The sequence below is a fragment of the Epinephelus lanceolatus genome, chromosome 12, assembly GCF_041903045.1.
Source record: "Epinephelus lanceolatus isolate andai-2023 chromosome 12, ASM4190304v1, whole genome shotgun sequence".
Classification (NCBI taxonomy): domain Eukaryota; kingdom Metazoa; phylum Chordata; class Actinopteri; order Perciformes; family Serranidae; genus Epinephelus; species Epinephelus lanceolatus.
This window is the reverse complement of record NC_135745.1, coordinates 12420375-12438575: the sequence shown is the minus strand read 5'-3', so window position 1 is coordinate 12438575 and position 18201 is coordinate 12420375. Positions and strand designations below refer to the sequence as shown.

The 18201-nt window shown below is 39.0% G+C and overlaps 1 protein-coding gene across 2 annotated transcripts in view; it reads right to left on the bottom strand.

Moving 5' to 3' along the window:
- LOC117272151 (receptor-type tyrosine-protein phosphatase N2-like) overlaps nt 1–18201 on the bottom strand; it is a 315897-nt gene that overhangs the window by 267935 nt on the left and 29761 nt on the right. The gene's annotated exons all lie outside the window — the stretch shown is intronic.

Sequence of the window (18201 nt, the reverse complement as noted above, 5' to 3'; positions counted from 1 at the left end):
ATGGGTGGGAGAGTGTGTGTTACCTATCATGTTTGTGAGTCTTTTTTTTAAGTCTGTAAGAGGGAAAGAGCCATAGGACAGAGTGTGAGAACCAAAACACCGAAGCAAGCGATATAGCCATTTTATACCACCTGGAGCAAGCCGTGATACATTGAGTATAATCAATATCTCCCACCATCATAAAATGTCTTCAATAAATGTAATAAACTACTGATGTTGAAGCACAAGGCTATCAGAAACACGGTGAATTTACGTGCTATTTAAAAGAAGTAAATCACAATGTGTAGGCCAGCACAAGCTAGTACCCTGCTGCGTACTTCAGGCATCAAACAGCCCAGCTTCCTCCAGCCCTTTTCACAACTTTTAACTCTAAAGGGAACATCCACCTAACAATGGAATTTACCTCACATCTGCCTGCAGTCTCAGACAGTACGATCAATACCTGGAGTTGTTTTAGTGGTAGTGGCAGAATTTATTGATCTCCAGTAGCAGTGGAGAGAATGAAACTCTGAGCACTTTGATTGATGATTCTGAGATTCTGTAAACATGCCGCATGACATACAAAGCAAAACATTTCTCTTTTGTTTTGTCTCTCCATCAAAAATATCCACCTAGTGGATGAGACAAGGTTGAGATGCCAACAAACTGAGTTGGTGATAAGCCAGCTTTCTCTGTAAATGTCACAGTGTCAATAATTTATTTTCAGTGTGCCAATGTCCCCTTTTATTTACACAAAATGTTTCTATTAACCAGAGTTAAAGGGTAACTTTGGTATTTTTCAACCTGGACCCCATTAAGAGACTGATGGGAACAACAACTGACACGCATTACATACATAGCGAGAGGGCTGCAGTGTGACCACTCAGGCATATGTGCTCAGACTGTCATTATAAGTGTCTGACAACAGAATGGAAAGGTCACCTACTGAGACAGACTATTATGTTAACGAGTAAGATCCTTTTTGTTTTTACTAGAAACAGCCAATAAATCGCCAAACCCCCCAGGCTCCATTTAAATAAATAGTATTTTTACCATGGACAGAGACAATACATTTTCACATCTAACTGGGTAAATTACGGGTTTATGTTAACCAACCAGAGTTAATGACTGGTGAAACAGTGGAAAGACAAAACAGGGATAAGAGCAGGCATCAGCTTGGGAGACGAAGCTTTGGCTGGCAGCTGACAATGGTCTGTAGCAGCAGGGAGTGAGGCGCAGGACACACTGTGATTCAAGGATCTAAATAATGTTAACTACAAAAACATGAACTAGAAGCTGCAGACATAAGGCTTTGGCTCCGGTTAGCAGAAGGAGAAACTACTAGCAACATTTTCTCTCCATCTCTGAAACACGATAATAGCGTATTTTTTGTCGTTTATCCTCTCTTTAAGACTCTCTTTTGATAAGTCTGTCTTCTTTTTTTGGTTGCTTTGCTGTGTATGCAGTTGTCGCCAGTGCTAGAATAGCAACTTTCTCTGCAGGATTCTAGCGGTCTACAGGGAGACAGTTAGAGCTACAGGCTACAATGAGGCTAAAAACAGAGTTCAGATGACATTTTTACAAACAACTTTTTAAGTCGGGGCTTCAGGACACTTGGATCACTACGGACGAGCAGTATGATATCAGGGTTCAACGCTAAGGTTTTTTTTTTCACTTACCCGGTCGGGCAAGTTGGTCAGAGATCTACTGGGTTGAAAAATACCAAAGTTATGACTGGATGCATAGCCCCATGATTATACAAATTTACCACCAGCTCAATGGAAACACTGTGTCTTCATTCAACCACTTCACTCAGAAGCATGTTTTTACCTCAGTAATAATGAAAAAGCTGTTTTTGGGGTAAGTAATAAGAATTACTGTTAGTGTCTCGGGAAATAATTGGCCAAGCCTGTCTCCTACAACAATTTTTTGTAGACACAATACACCTACAATAGTTTTACCAGTGAAGGCCTCTCACCGCATATTTGCATGTATAGATGTGTGTGTGCGTGTACATGGGAGAGTGTGCATGTTGCATAATGATACTTCTAAATGGTAATTCAGGCCTCTTGTCTATAAATAGCCTCTGCGTCACAGTGGCCGTCTCAATCAAACTGCAAGCTCCATTTAGCAGGCAGCTAAGGATGACCGGCGGCTGGTCGGTACAGCTGTAATTAGTCTCAAATGTTTCACTGAGTGCATTTCTGTTGTTTATAATGAGATGGGAGAGTGAGATGTACTGTTGGTGTGTGAGGAAGAGTGAGAGATGTGAGGAAGACAGGAGAGAGGCTTAAAGAAAAGGAGAGCTGGATTTCTGCTAAGTGTATTACTGTACATTAGGTCTGGTAATCGTCACATTTACACAAACTTTCTTAATATTACATAAGTTTTTATGCTTGCCTCAAGCTTTATTTTGTTGCTGCATGAACTATGTGAAACAAAGACAAATGGTATAGTCAATGCCCTGATATGATAAAATACCTCACTGGAAACATTTACAGTGCTTTTGGACTTCCTTATATGTTGAAACTTTTTCCCATGTATTATATAACCAGCATTATGTTTAATTGGCAACTACTGTGTCATTGTTTCCTTAATTTTAAGTTTGCATAAAATTCTTATCAGATGGGAATGTTACTATAGAGGAAAACAAAGTACAGAGACCAAGAAACAAATGTGTTCATTTGTTGTTTAAAACCTCACAAGGCTGAGAGGGAAGGTTATTATAAGTCTCCTCCTTCACTTCATTTAATGCACTTACACTTCTGTATCTTCCAGGAGCTTCATCCGAATCATTCCTCAGAATTAAACCCATTGAGAGCTACAGGATCAAGGCCAGGATTAAAATTTGATTATCTTGACAGTGGGCCCAAACATTATAAATATGGCTGTTCCTTAACAAGACTTCATGGGTTAAAGCTATGTCTTGCACTCTGCTGAAGTGCCCTTGAGCAAGAGAGAGGAATAAATGTCGCTGAGCTTTAAATTTTAAGATGCAAATTCATCTAATGGTCATTGGATGGTGGTTAGGGGACACTAAAGATGTATCCAAGGGGCGCACCCTATTTTCCCCAACAAATCCGTGTTGAAATCATAGAAACAGTGGCGTCTGACAGTGAGCCCCTCCACTGGGAGTGAAACTTGTGTTTTGGATGCTATTATCACACTACTTGTGCTGTGTCAGTGTTTATGTTCTGGTGTTCTGCGTAGAAAAATGCCTGCTTGCCCACTTGCTCTCATCGCCGACTCTCTAAAACTCTGCAGACACCATCACCTACCTTTAAAGGTGGCAGTGTTAGCGGCACGTCAAAGATGTTCCAGTATGCAATAACCTTATATTTTTAGCTTAATTAAATGTACCCAAATTTACCAAAAGTATGGGATATTACAACAGACATTCCTGTAATCTTATTCTGCAACATCATTTGTGACGGCAAATGCTGTATTGATTCATTTCAATGATGGCCCAATGATATTTTACTGTCCAGGGGATGTGCCATGTTAAAAAAATATTTACAACCTTCTGCACATATATCTCATGCAAGACAAGTCTCAATGAATGAAAGGAAAACATAAAAACTCTTCACAGAAAGCAAAAGAATAAACATAATTCTCCAATTGTATAACTATTACATCTATGCTAAAGCATATTTACATTTGTATGGATCATCACATATCACAATAAACTTTGTGTAGTTGTGTAATATTTTGTATACAGACTGCATGTAATAATACATATATATTCTGGTCCTGGGGACTCACTACACTGAAAACCTATCAACATTACAGACTACTTTTTTTGTGATCTGTACAGTTATTAGTTTGTCACACAAGATATTAGGGCTTTTAGGGTGTTAGACCCAGAAGTGTATCAATACACCAGTCAATTTAAATGGTTTCCACTAAGCACGCACAGATCCAATATTTTACTCTCTTGATAAAGATTCTAATACCTCAAACTCAGAATCTGCTAATACCAATTTCCAATTCAATTCCAGTGTTCTCTTTTCTCAAATTAAAAAATCTGAATACCTGAATTACTGTGGGGTGATAGGTAGTTGGATTGTTGGCATCAAAATCTCTATATGAAGTGACTGTTAACATGTCATGTTGGAAAGTCCATTTGCCAGAGATATCAAGAGATTCAAAGCAACCACAACGCCAAATGTGTGTCTCCTTGATATTGTTAGAATATTTAGGGGTTATTTTGCATTCAACTGTATTTAATTGTGGATCTGCCACATTTGAACAATACCCAATCTACTTAATAAGGTCAGCAACGGATCGGTGCTTCCCTATTTTCCACTTGGCATAAGCAGAGCACCCTTTGATGAGACATGGATTTTCTCCAGGAGGAGACAAAGGTCGTGCTGTAAAACCTAAATCCTGGCTTCAAAATGTCTTTTCAGGAACAAAGTGAAACTCTAAAACCTCTGGCTCACTTTCAGCAGAACATCATTCTTTTTTTGTTTTATGTGACGGAGAAATCTAACAGATTTCCATCAGATTTGACCCACTGCCTCAAAGTGAGATGTAAATGATCATGATTTATTGATGCGAATATGATACGTGTACAGTTTCTAAGCAATTGTCACTGTGACAAAGTGCAAAAACAAAATCCTGTGTATAAACTACTGCACCACAGGCCTTTCTTTCTTCTTCAGCTCTGATCTCATATAACACAATTTCTGTGTCTCCCAGAAGGAACATCTTGAATTATCTTTCATAATTATGCTCATGCATATCTTAGGCTCTGCAATTTATCCCAGTTTGCTACCAGAGGGCTGTAATTCAGAGCCAGACACGTCTGTTCATGATTTATGGTCCAGATTAAAGCAGAATGAGGATTCACAGGGCCATTCTCAGAAGCACTGTGTATTGAGATGGAGGAGATGGACCAGCAACGGTGACCAGATGTTGCTCTCAGTTACCACAGCATAAATATAGCCGTCATTTTATTAAAACGTGAAAATAAACCTTTCTGAGAAACTTTTATCCCACTGATTTTTTGCATCACATGAACAGGTGGGCCTCCCCCAGGTGGGCCATGTTTTTGTTGGTTAATAGCTGATTTTCATTTTGTTTTAACAATGTTGTTACTGATGAATTAGTTGTGAGGATCCTCTGCACCTGTTGCATTATCTCATAGAAGATTCCCAGCGCTCAAATTTGACTGACAGAAACAGAAATTACTGATTGAAAATATTTTTAAAAGTGTGGTTTAGTTTACACGTGTCTGGACTGCACTGTTGGGACACGCTGACTGAAAGCAGCCAACTGACTCCTGCCTAATGAACTGGATTAAAACATCTTAATGGATCTGTTGCCTCTGGGGACCTGCAAAAGTCCATCATCCCTCACAGACTGCACTCCCACAAGATCAATGACATCTGGCATTGCTTGGCAGGGCTTGGGCTGCTTCAACTAGCAAGAAAGTTGAGGGTTTTCTTCATATGTGTCAAGAGCTGGCTCTGGTTTTCATGGTTTTAATCGTGCGAACGATGCTCATGAGTGATTAGCTGCACAGGCTGCTGCATATGCATAAAGTGCGTGTGTTGGGAGTGAGTAAGTGGGAAAGTACGAAGGGTGAGAGATGCATCAAGCAGTTTTTGTGGGATGGTAGTTTATTTTAAATTTAAATATGCAGACGAACCCAAGTGGCAACCTCTGTTGGTAAAAAATGAAGCCAATGCAGAAGTGCCAAAAACTGCACTTGAGACTGGCTGAGCAAGTCAATCCTCATAGACCCTCATGTTAAAATGCCAAACTTAACAGCAGAAATAAACATGTGTACAGCTTGGTACAAAAACTCTTTTGGTCCTTTAGCTAATTTCAACATTCACGACAACCGTACAGGGAGTCAATTCTTATATAATTCATCTGTTTACATGTTATTAAGGCTTAAAGTTATGCATAATCAAGGGTGTTGCCACTCTGAGTTACAGGTGGTTGTCCTGTCTGTTGACAAGTCGCTAACCTGTCAACAACATTGGTTCGGAAACGTAACCTTGGCATAACCCAAGATTCACAAGATGTAAGCGTAACTACTGCCGTAGATGTCACTATTTTGATGTGTTTTCAGTTCATTCGAATTAATTGAATGATCGAGTAACTGCAACTATTTTCGCTAGTAAAAATTAGCATTACCAGGATCATGATGGGGCGACTGTAGCTCAGAGGCAGGTCGTACACTAATCGGAAGATCAACGGTTAGTTCTCCAGCTCCTCCAGTCCACATGTCAAAGTATCCTTGGGCAAGATACTGAACCCCAAATTGCTCCTAGTGGCTGTTCCATCGGTGTGTGAGTGTGTGTGAGTAGCTGGCTGCACCATGTATGGTAGCTTTAGCCACTTGTGTGTCACTGTGTGTATAAATGGCTGAACGTGACATGTAGTGTGCTTTGAGTGGTCGGAAGACTAAAAAAGCACTACAAAAGTGCGGTCCATTTACCATCACAGTAAAAGATAGACTTTAAATGCACTGTGCTAACCAAGCTAGCAGTTAGCCTCAGGTTATCTCCACCCTTTGTGAAAACATGGTCACTTCTGGCTCCCAAAATCCAAGATGGCGACAGCCATAATGTCAAACTCGAGGCTTCAAAATCGGAGTCCATAAACTCATGGGTGACGTTACAGTGGCTATGTCCATTATTTTATACAGTCTATAGACAAAGCTAAATTCTTAAATTGAAACAGACTGACCTAGACGAAGGTCAAATAAACAGTGGCTACGGTTACATGATGGCTTCTCATTCGGAATGAAATAAATCTGAATGAAATCATTCGGAATTAAAGTCTTTCCAGGTAGTTTACATGGGAAATATTCATTCCGAATGAGGGTTTACACGGGAGATCAGTTCAATCGCCTTTAATTAGGTCTGCGCAAGGTTTGGGGCAGGGAAGGTTTCTGATTGGATAGGGGTTAGATGTTACGTGTTTACGTTTACCGGAAGAAAACACTGTATAGTCCTCGCTCCGGATAACAAGATGCTTGACGACGCCGTTCTTAGTGTGTTTTTCGGGCTTGTTTTGCTTATATTCTTGAAGCAGCAGTACGACAACAACCTTGTTCTGCTAATGCTTCATCTGTTGAGGAGGAGAAGGGAGGTAGAAGGTCGAAGAAGGGAGATAGAAGACCGTGCTTTGGCGAATGGAAACCGGTGAGTGCAACAAGTCCAACTGCTCTATCTCAGCCTGTTGCTATGCAGCCCGTTGCTATGCGCGCTATATACGTCATCGCGCCAGAAGGGCAAGAGCATGCGCAGAAAGACCAGAATGAATTTAAAGAGGAATGAGTGTATACATGCACACAAAATTCTTTCATTTGGAATGACAAACGGAATAAACCACCCCCTTTAATCGGATTTAATTTTCAATCGGAATGACCGTTTACATGACCACTTTTAATCAGAATGGCCTTTCATTCCGATTAAAAGTGGAATTAAACTGTGCATGTAAACGTACTGACTGTTACTTTTATTAACCTCCGAATCGCTTAACAGAAATGGTGATTGGAAATTATTTTGATAATTAAGTAATCTTTTTTTAAGGAAAAAGGACAAATATTCTCAAAAAATTCACTAAAAACACAAATTTAAAGTTTTAAAAAATAATTTCCAAAAATGCTTTTATGGTGTACAGACATTAACAAGCAACAACAAAACAAACAACAACTTTAAGGTTATTCTTTTTTACTTTGATATTTGTTCCCAAACTGAAAAGCAGGCAGGAAATGACTCAGCACCTGGACGAGTAATCACTGAGTCAGTGGTACTGATCAATAACCCATCAGCTCTCTGCACATACACTATGGTAATTTGAATGAGATGTGGCAGTTCCCCTTTTAGTGATTGGGAACAATCTTACGGAAGACTACTGTAAATATGGGGATGTCTACACTTTGATTGGAGATTCAGACTTGGCTCCTTTTCTGCTGATGTGCTGCTGGACCGCTGCCTTTTATATGATCATATCATGAATAATGGCTAAGTGTTGTCTTTGTTTTTTGATTCCAGTCTGAGGTCTGACCAGGTATCTTTCTTACATTCATTAATTTACAAGAATGTGGTTTCAAAGTAGCTTCATTATAATGCAACAGGAGTATAGTTACAGGAATTTTCCTGAAAGGACCATCAAACCACACACTTTTTGATCAATAACACCACTCACACTCACCAATTAGTCTAATCAAACAGGCGTACAGCAAAAATAACGCTGATAGACTCAAATACAGTGTTCACTCTGCATCCTGACCACACCTCCCATTAGTGTTATGTTTCTTGGGGGCAAGAGCACAACAAACTTCTTTTTTAGTTTTTTATTAACAAAGTTTGCACAAGATTAACAATATGTCATATGTGTCATATAGGAAATGACTTGCATCTGTTTCACACAGTAATGTAAAAAAAATAAATAAATAAAAAATCACAAAATATTTGGCTTTAATCAGTTCTGTTCTTTATGGATAGTTTGTATACTCCCACATTGGCCAAAATATGCCAAAATACTAAATACAAGGATTCAAGAATAGTTTTTTTGTCATTCTACAACACAGAGCTCCATTTATGCTCCACAATAAAAATAAAAGTGAATTTTATGTTCTTGAAATTGTTATCATCAGTGCACCATGGGGAAAGGCCAAGGGAAAAAAAAAATCTCTAAACACAACCATTTCAGTGCTGCAGTGCTGTTGGATAACAAAAATAGCAGACTTAGATTTGTGTTGTTGTTAAGTCAAGCTCAACACACAATATTAAAGACTTCAACCAAAGAGAAAAGATTATGGCTTGTTGTTCTGTGAGGCAGCTGTCACGAGGCACTGAGAGGAGCTTTAAGTTCATGAGCAAAGTTAAAAGCAATTTTTCAACAGGCAAGTTTTTCCATTTAAAAGAGAAGGCCACGTTATTCTGCACTGTCCTTAATATCAACTAATGCCATGAAAACCTAAGATGTGTTAGTCTCTCAGATCTGTCTGACTTTTTGTCTGTGGCATTCAGCTTCAAGCCAATTGGTTCCCACTGACAATTTAATTTTTACCAAAAGCTCACAAATCCATCCACCCATCCATTCATCCAACACTCAAAGTCACACCTATGGGCAATTTAGAGTCAACGGTTAACCTAACCTGCATGTCTTTGAATTTGCATTTTAAGTCTTGGGTGTGATTTATCCCGGATTCTTATGAGCAGAGGAAATCTCTGCTCGTCGCTAGGCTAATTCATAGAATGTAAAATGCCATCAGCTTGTGCCAAAAATGTTAGCATGATGTAATTGTGGGGAAAACATGTTTAGTATAAGACAGTTGTTTTGTCGGTGAACCTTGTGAGCTGTAATGGAACCGTATTTTTTAACGTTACCTTTGTCAAATGTTGCTGTTGTTCCTAGTTTCATATGAGTAAAGTCCGCTAGCTGCTAGATTAATCTATACAATGTAAAATGCCATAGGCTTGTGCTAAAAACATTAGCATATTGTATTCGTGAGAAGAATGTGTCTAGCAAAAGACAAGTGCTTTGTCTGTGAATCCTGCGAGTAATAAAGCAGATTTGTGTACTTGTGTTTGAAATAGTCGCTAGTACGCCATGTTTAATGTGTGTTTTAGGTGTGTTTTGCATCAACTAAACTTTTATATAATTTTCATTTACATTTTGTGCAGCTCTATATTTTCAAACAGGGGAGTCCCTGTCTTTGCATTTAAAAATACCAAGACATATATCGTGTATCGCCAGGCAGCCTGTAGATACAGAGATAATGAATTTTTGTCCATATCGCCCAGCCCTAGTTTGAACCCAAATCCCTTACACTGTGAGAAAACAGTGCTAAACACTGCATTTCCTTAACAGTGGGCACTGTAGTTTTAAGCAACGGTACTTGAACAGGAGGAAATACTACATTTGTTGGAGACTATTTTGGACTTTGATGACATTTGTTGACCATCAGACAAATGGCATCCTCAAGGTGTTTTCAAACAGGGAGTGAATGACGTGCCTCATAATTCATTTTCAATGTAAGGCAAGCGGTCAGGTAGGCATGAGCAATCTAACAGGCAGAGCAACAAGCGGGCACGATCACATGACACACGTGCTTGGTGCTAGAGTTGAATTGTCTTGAACTGATTTCTACGCGAAACGCAGTGCTAATCATTGGACAAGAGACTGATCCTTGCCGTTCTCTGAAATATAGAAAAAGGCAGTGCACAGAGTAGATTTCCATGGTTATCGCAAATAGAGTGCCTGATTTACTCGGCAGCACTTGTCTCCATGTCTATCAAAATTAGGAGCACAGTGAGACCCTACGGATCCAAGCAGGCACAAAGGCAAAGTTTAATCTGAAAAGTACATTAAGAGCTACAGTTAATAATGTGAGCTAAAGTGCAAGTTTCAAACCTCAAATATACTCAAAGTAAGCAAAGTCTTTTTCAACTTTTCGTACTGCAAATTCACCAGCATTGTTTTTCTAGTATACCCTAAAGAAAAGATATACTGAAGAGGCAGTTTTAAAAGCTTAAACATCTGCAAAAAGGTTCCACCACAAGCGACAGTGTGGGGTGATCATTTAACAGACAATATCACAGATTAATAATTTAACAAGAACAAATCAACCATACACAGATTGATTACCAAATTAAGACTTTGAGAAGATATTTTCAGTCCAGGTTAACCTTGCCATGGGGCGCTGTGACATGTCGATTGTTGCGATGTTCTGGAGACAGCATGCAACAGGCACAGATGGGTAATGGGCCAGTTTAGCCTTGCTCCTCTCCCGCCTGTTGCCATGGCGATTTCCATCGAGTGCTTTTTGTCCCTCGCAGCTAATCAAGGGGATGCACTGAAACAGAGCACCCTCCTTTGTGACTCTTGCCTCTGTGTGTGTGTGTGTCTTGTCAGGGATTGGCATGTGAATCCCCCATTTTGGATTAGAGTGAACACTTAAGCTTCATTCAGGAGAGCAGAACAATACAAGACACTTACATTTCTGATTATGATGTACTGCACTGAACATTCACCTAATGAGTTATACAGATTTAGTTTCATGTACAATTTGTTGTCTATGGTTTAAAGGTGTCATCAGTAATATTTTAGTCTTTTTTCATAAAAATAATCAGATGTTTTGTTATTTTGTTGACCCATCCATCCAACAAGACATCCATGGACTTTGTCTAGCTACAATAATGACACCTGACTTCCTGCTCTGCGCCATTTATTATAAATATGGCAGCAAGGGGGCTTTGTCACATCGTTGTAAATGCATTGTTTTAGGGGACATGATTGATGCTGTCATTCTTCTTGGGAAGTCGGCCTCATACCTTGTGTTGGCATTTTTAAAGCAACCTGGCAGTCCATCAGTTTATTAAATACCCGGAAACATTGTGCAGTGATGTTACTAGTTTTGTGCCCCGCGTCCATGACGCATTAAAATCTGCTCAGACACAGTATACTCATTATAAATGCACCCACAGGACACACCCTATAATGCTACATTGTAAACAAGAAATCCATGTTGAAAATGAAACATTGGCATTGCATGACTCATTGTGAGTGAAACTTTTGTTTTGGAAGATATTATAATACTGTCGGTAATGTGTCTGTGTTTTTGTTCCAGTGCTTTGCACAGATATCACACCTGCATGCCCACCCTCTCATTCCCGGCTCTCTGAAACTCTGTGTTGGCCACATGGTACAGATAATACCCTCAGTTTTAGGTTCCTAAAATGTACTCTAATTCACAAATATGTAAGATATTACTACAGACATTCCTGTATTCTTACAGGAATGTGTAATGCCAGTGTGCTGTGAAAGCAGATTTTGTCTTCACTCATGTCGATGATGATTTTCTGTCCAGAAGATGCACTGTGCTTAAGAAATATTTTTACCGGCAGCTGCCCTTTTCCATATCTCTGCCATACCTCGCCCAAGAGGTGATCCCACTTTGTTTATTGTCAGTGAGTGAAAGGAAAACCAACACATTTGATTTTCCTGACACTGAGAAGATGGTATGTCTATCAACTCTTAAAATGTGACATTTGTATCATTTTTCAGTGTAAAAGGATAAGTATAAAATAGAGGAGGTAATACAAAATAAAATATGAAAGAGCAATCAAGTAGTGCAAAGATGTAAATGCAATCATTTCAAATGGTGGAAATATGCAATAATTAGAACAGCAGCTTTCATACCAGACAAGAACAGTAAATAGTAAATGAGTATATGAGGTAGTTCTGGTTGTCTGTTTAAAGTGGCTGGTGCTTTTATGGGTAATATGGTTAATATAGGTATCATTATGTCCAAATTCGTTGCAACGGCCTGGCAACAACAGTCCATTTGTATTAATTCAGGCAGCTCACTCTCATAATATTCAAATCCGCCCATCTGCAGGTTTGCAGAATCCATGTTAGTACAAAATTCTTCTCTAATTCTCTCTGTGAGAGGTCCCGCAGGTCTTTTGATTTAATGCAAAAATCAGAGGGTCATAATGTTTTATACCCTCCGTATATAGCACAGGAATAATAACGCTTATCCACAGTACACAATTCAATTCAGCTCTCCGCTTGCTGAGTTAACTAATGCCAATTAAAGCGTAACTGGAGGCCATATTCTCTGCTGGAAATTAGTGTTTCCATGCTGAGCAAGCTTCTTCAAGATGAGCTCCATTACAGCTCTGACAGTAAAGCCAGGGGACCCAATCAACACCTGGTGGGCAACATTGGCTCCGTGGTGGAGCAGAAGACAGAAGACATGTTTCAACAAGACTTATAGTTATACGTTCAGAGAGAAATCTTAGAACTCAAAAAGTATATTTTTACTGAAATAAATACTTTTTCATATTTCACAAAAAAACAACAGTTTTTCTGAACTGTTTTTGTTTACATTGCTTTTTTTCCCACACTGCTGTTCTCATGCTGTCTGTACTGTTATATACTGTGTGGAGATGAAGATGATAATATGTCTGCATCAATACATTGAGTGACACACGTAATTATGGCTGTGTTGTTCTTAATTTGTGTGCTTGATCTACAACACTGAACAAGCAGTTTCTGTGTATTTAACCAGTTGTGTGTGCAAATGTTAACATGCTAACACGTCAGCCCTTTCAGCTTAGTAAGGTGATAATATGTCTGGGTTGTATGCCTGTTAGCGTGCTATGGCCAAAAAAAAAAAACCTTGTGACCCCTTAAAACAGAGTTATGTCTACTTGTTACCCTCATTTCTAGCTGTATATTTCTACCAGTTGTGACCAGTTCAAACTAAGGCCTGATCTTCAATCATTTAAAGGGTAAATGTTCCAGTATTTTTACAAGGAGAAGGCCCTTAAAGATATATATTTTGAATCCTTGTTGGTGTCAGGACACCCAGGCTGGGAGACACTGTTTTAGTACACTACAGATGTCGGTAAATAAGCGCTATGAAGAGGGAAAACAGGATTTTCGGGCCACTTTTTGCCCATTTTTAAGTCAATATACGCATTTTTTTCCATCTTGATTTTGCAAAAATGTAAAACCTTAAAACTGATGTTAAACATACTAAAATGTTCCATTCCAGTTCCATTTACACTGCCTGTTCAAAGCAGGAATGTCAGGTCATTATTCCGCCTTGCCGATCTTTACAACAGGGACGACAGCTGAATGGGAGAGAGAGAGCTGTCTCGCCTTCAAGCCAACAGCAGTAGCATCAGTGCCAAATTCACATCCGTGTTAAAAGGTCAGCCTGCAGGACTAGACCATGGACGGGTCGTGTGACAAGCATGTTATGTGTGCGACTCTCTCCCGGGAGATTTAAAAAGCAGCTAACAGTAGTTAGTGGCTAACTCAAAGAAGAGGAACAGCAGCTGAAAATGTCCACAAATTGGGAATTCAATAAGGTCCAGGGGCTCCTTACCCTCCGAGCAGAGGATGAGATCAGCTGCCATATAACAGAGACGGTAAATGACTGTTAGTGCCATGTTATGCCATTGTTATTGTTTGAAAAGCACTGCAGACGTTTATGTTATATGTCATACTAAAGGCCGAAACTGTTACATGTCACGCCCATCACGTCTCTTTTGCGAAAATGTAAAAACCTTCAATTTGACGTAAAACATACTAAAATGTCGAAATCTATATTCAATGATAATACATTTGTAATGAAGCATAATTCATTTTCTATATAACATCAGTAATATTATTAGCACTCCTTAGCTCTTTTCTTGTCTTCTTCATCACACTGAACAACAGAAACAACCACAGGAAGCAAGGAAGATCCAGTGCTTCAGAGAGGAAAACCTCCAGCAAGCAAAAAGACAGAGTTTCATTAGAACAAATTCACTGAACTCTAAAAGACTGTCAATGCAAACAAAAGCAGAAAGCCAGATTGATTGGGCTTTCTCCACATCGCTGGTCGCCTCCCGTCTGAAAACATTAGCAGAGCTCAGATAACCTCGGTGCCTCCCCGATGCAGCATCGCTGAGCAAACTCACGGTGCAAATATGATCCATCACATCCCGAGCAGATCAAGTCATTTGGGGGTAAAACTCTGATTAATCTATTGCACGGCTGAACGATCGTCAGAAAACACACAGACAATGAGCTTGTGCTAAATCTGTCCCATTTAACTTGAAGGGACAGAAAGTTCCATTATTTTTGATCTATGATCTCTTTCTCGTATTAATTTAATTAGAACTCTTTTTTATGACTTGTCATAGTGTAATTTATGAAATCTGCTGATCAATGACGTATAAATACTTTTTTAGAGAAATGACGACACAAGAATTTGTATTATACGTGCAGGTGAAAGGAAAGGTAAAACATGATAGGTTTGATCACTGCGTATTAATACCTACATGATACGAACGTCATAACCTACGCTATTGAATGAAATTGACACAAACACATTATTGTATTAAGAAAAGACTGAAACAATATACACACGTGTCACTGACACCTGTTTCAGATATCTTGTCACACACAATCACCACACCTGACGTTAAATCTGCAGTAAACACAAAAACAACACCTCAGTGTTAAGTCTGTGCAAAACCATTACAAAAAAATTGCAAGAAAATAATGAGGTGTACCATGCAGTCATGTCAGTCTTCTACAGTATGTGTGAACCCACATCATAAGCAAGTGTCTGAGCTTATTCTGCACGTTCTACTGCTCTACTGCACAAGTGTTACAAAACATGGATAACAAGAAAAGCTGATGTTATGTTTACTTTGATGTACTAACCATCTCAAGCAGTGTCTACAAAAAGCATTACCCACAATACTGAATGAACGTGACATAATAACTGCCTAGGATGTGTTCAATCATATTCCATCCATAGTCCATATTTAACATGGCCAAAGCTCAAACTTTGAGGTAAACATATGTAAAAGTAATCCCTATGAGCGAAAACATCAGGCTTCAGACCGTTCTCTCTATTCACTCCTTTTTCTACTTTGTGATAAGCTCACGTCAGCTCGTGATGGATATCTTTATATAGTCATCTGCTTCAGGCTCGCAACTGCAAGTCTTTAGTCTACACTGTTACATGAGGCTGCATGCAACAGGTGGTATTATTGACGTAACATCTCCGGTTGTGTTTAAAAGATTTTATTGGTGATTGTTGTTGGGGCAAAGATCCGCTATACATAGTTGTTTCCCAGCTAAAAGTACAATGCTACATGTAGCTACATGCTAACATCAGGGAAACATGTAATATCTCCCCAAATTCAGATCATATTTGTGCTGGATTGTGTTTAGGAGCTTAATTTTTCATGCTAGAAAGTGCCTCTGTTACACCAATTTTCAAGCGGTACAGAGAATCTGAAATATGAAAGACCCAGAAACGTTGACCAATCAAAGTAGACTGGCTTTTTTTTTTTTTTTCTTTTTTTAAATGGGGGCCTCAACAGACAGGTGCTAAAAACGGAGCATCTCAGACAGAGACTGTATGAAGACATTAAAGCATGTAAATATGTTCTGGTGGGGACCTAAAATATATACCCCCAAATCATTAACCTTAAAATGAGTATAAGAGATCCCTTTTAATATCTAGATAGTTTATGATATTCTTGGGAAAATTAATGGCATTAAAAAAAACATTCAATGGATTGATCAACAGAAAATTAAACAGTAACTTGAACTTGAAGAATGGAATTTTTCTTTTTTGAATTTTTTTCTGGGTCATACATGATAATAAAATGAATATATTTGGGTATTGGACTGTGGTTGGACAAAACAAGACACTGAGGGCATCACCTTGGGCTGTGGAACATCACACTGGGCAGTTTTTACTATTTACATTTGTGTTTTTATAGACAAAACGATTAACCAATTAATCAAAAAGCAATCTGCAGTAATTAAAAATGATTTTTAGTTGCAAACCTAGTAAAATCAAATAAAAACACAGGAGGGGAGTATGTATAAGTATAACTGACAGGCAGTCATCCTTATCTCTTTGGCCAGACTCAGCTGTATGCTGGGGCTAAAAATGAAAGTCAGCAGAGGTTCCTACACTGCAAAAAAACGTCCGTCTGGATAGTCAGTTGTTTATTAAGTGCTGACATTCAATTCAATCCACTGGACTTACCTGAAGTGACCTGCCATCAAAATAGTATCAATAGATTCCTGAAAGCAGGTAAAACTGTAGCGAATACAAGTCAAAATGTAAGCTGCTACTTTTTATTTATTAGATAAAACATAATTTTTAAAACTCACTTCCACATACGTTGATGATTTTAAGGAGCACTTTTTGCAGTGTGATAAAGCCGACCCTTGTAGGAGTTCAATGCGACCGGCTCTAAATGTGGCACCGCTCCGTCTGATGAGATGACAGTCACAATGAAAATGTCAAGTCACTGATGGAGCAGCGTCTCTCCATGCAGCTGGCCTGCCCTTTCTCCTTTTGTACCAAGACATGTCGGGGTGATACGCTTTAAAATAGCAAAAAGTCCACAGGGGTGGGTGGACACCCTTATCGCTCCCCAATGAATCATGGATTATTGCATCAATCCTGGGACGTCACTTTATGCTGGAGGTAAATTTGTCTGAGGGTGAAGGTCAGGATGTTATCTGTTTAAGGAGGTTTGTCAAAAGCACATTTAAGACATAAAATATATAACATCGCTGTCTGTCAATTTACCTGTTAGAGCAACGACTTTTGTCCTGCAGACATGGTTACGTGACTGCAATGTAATGACTTAACATGACAGGACTGTTATGAAAATAGCCACAATGCACGTAATGATATGGAGGTAAACATTTTATTCTGAAGCTATAGGGTGGAGGGGTGCTGGTGTTGGTGGGTATGAAATGGCGTCATGGTGGGAAAGGGATTGGAAAAATGAGGTCATGCTGTACAGTGTGGGGGCATACAATATACATGATGATACTATGGCTATGCGAAATCATTTTAAAGCACATGCACAATGCTTATATTTAAAGAATGCATTATAAGCAATAAAAATGTGCGTTTTCTGTTATCACACAGGCTGCAGTTTTTCCTTGAAGCTTTAATTAACAACTATCATGAGCACAAGTGACACTCGGCCCCTTTTCTCACAGCGAATGCAATAATAAGTTTTCTCATCAGTTTCATAATCTATTACAGAATTCTGCTGTGTCATAATGGTGGTTGGTACGCAAGCATGAAACAACAAGGCGTGAAGTTGGGACTCTTGTTTAGTTCCTATTTGCTCACATGCTGTATCTAATGCGTTTTGCTAGATAGTCATAATTTCATTCATACAGTTGGCATGAGTGGAAATTGAAAATACTAGATGGGAAATGATAGTCTGATTATGATTGTGGTTTTATTCGTTCATTTTTCCTCTCTTGCCCCACAGTGTGAGAGAAAATAAATACTATGTATGGACTGATTTGAAATGCCTAATGCCTACCATACACTAGAAGCCTCGAAAAGACTTTACAAAGACTAAGGTCTGACACCCTCTGTGTCCTCAAAAGCATATAACACTAGAGACACAAAACAAAAGGCATCATATGTCAACAGTATCCTTGTCAATTCAGCATCAGTATAATCCATAAAGACAAACTGTATTTGCATACAAACTCTGCCTTTTAGATTTTGTCACCTCAACTCGCCATTATCTTCCATTGGTTAGATGTGCTGTTTTAGTGGGAGGAGACTGTGGGAATGTGAGATGAAATTTTAATGTAAGTGCTGGTTGGTGCATCAGATACACACCGATTTAAACACCAATTCTTGTTCACTTCATAACCCCACCAGTTTGTCCTTCTTTTCCACAG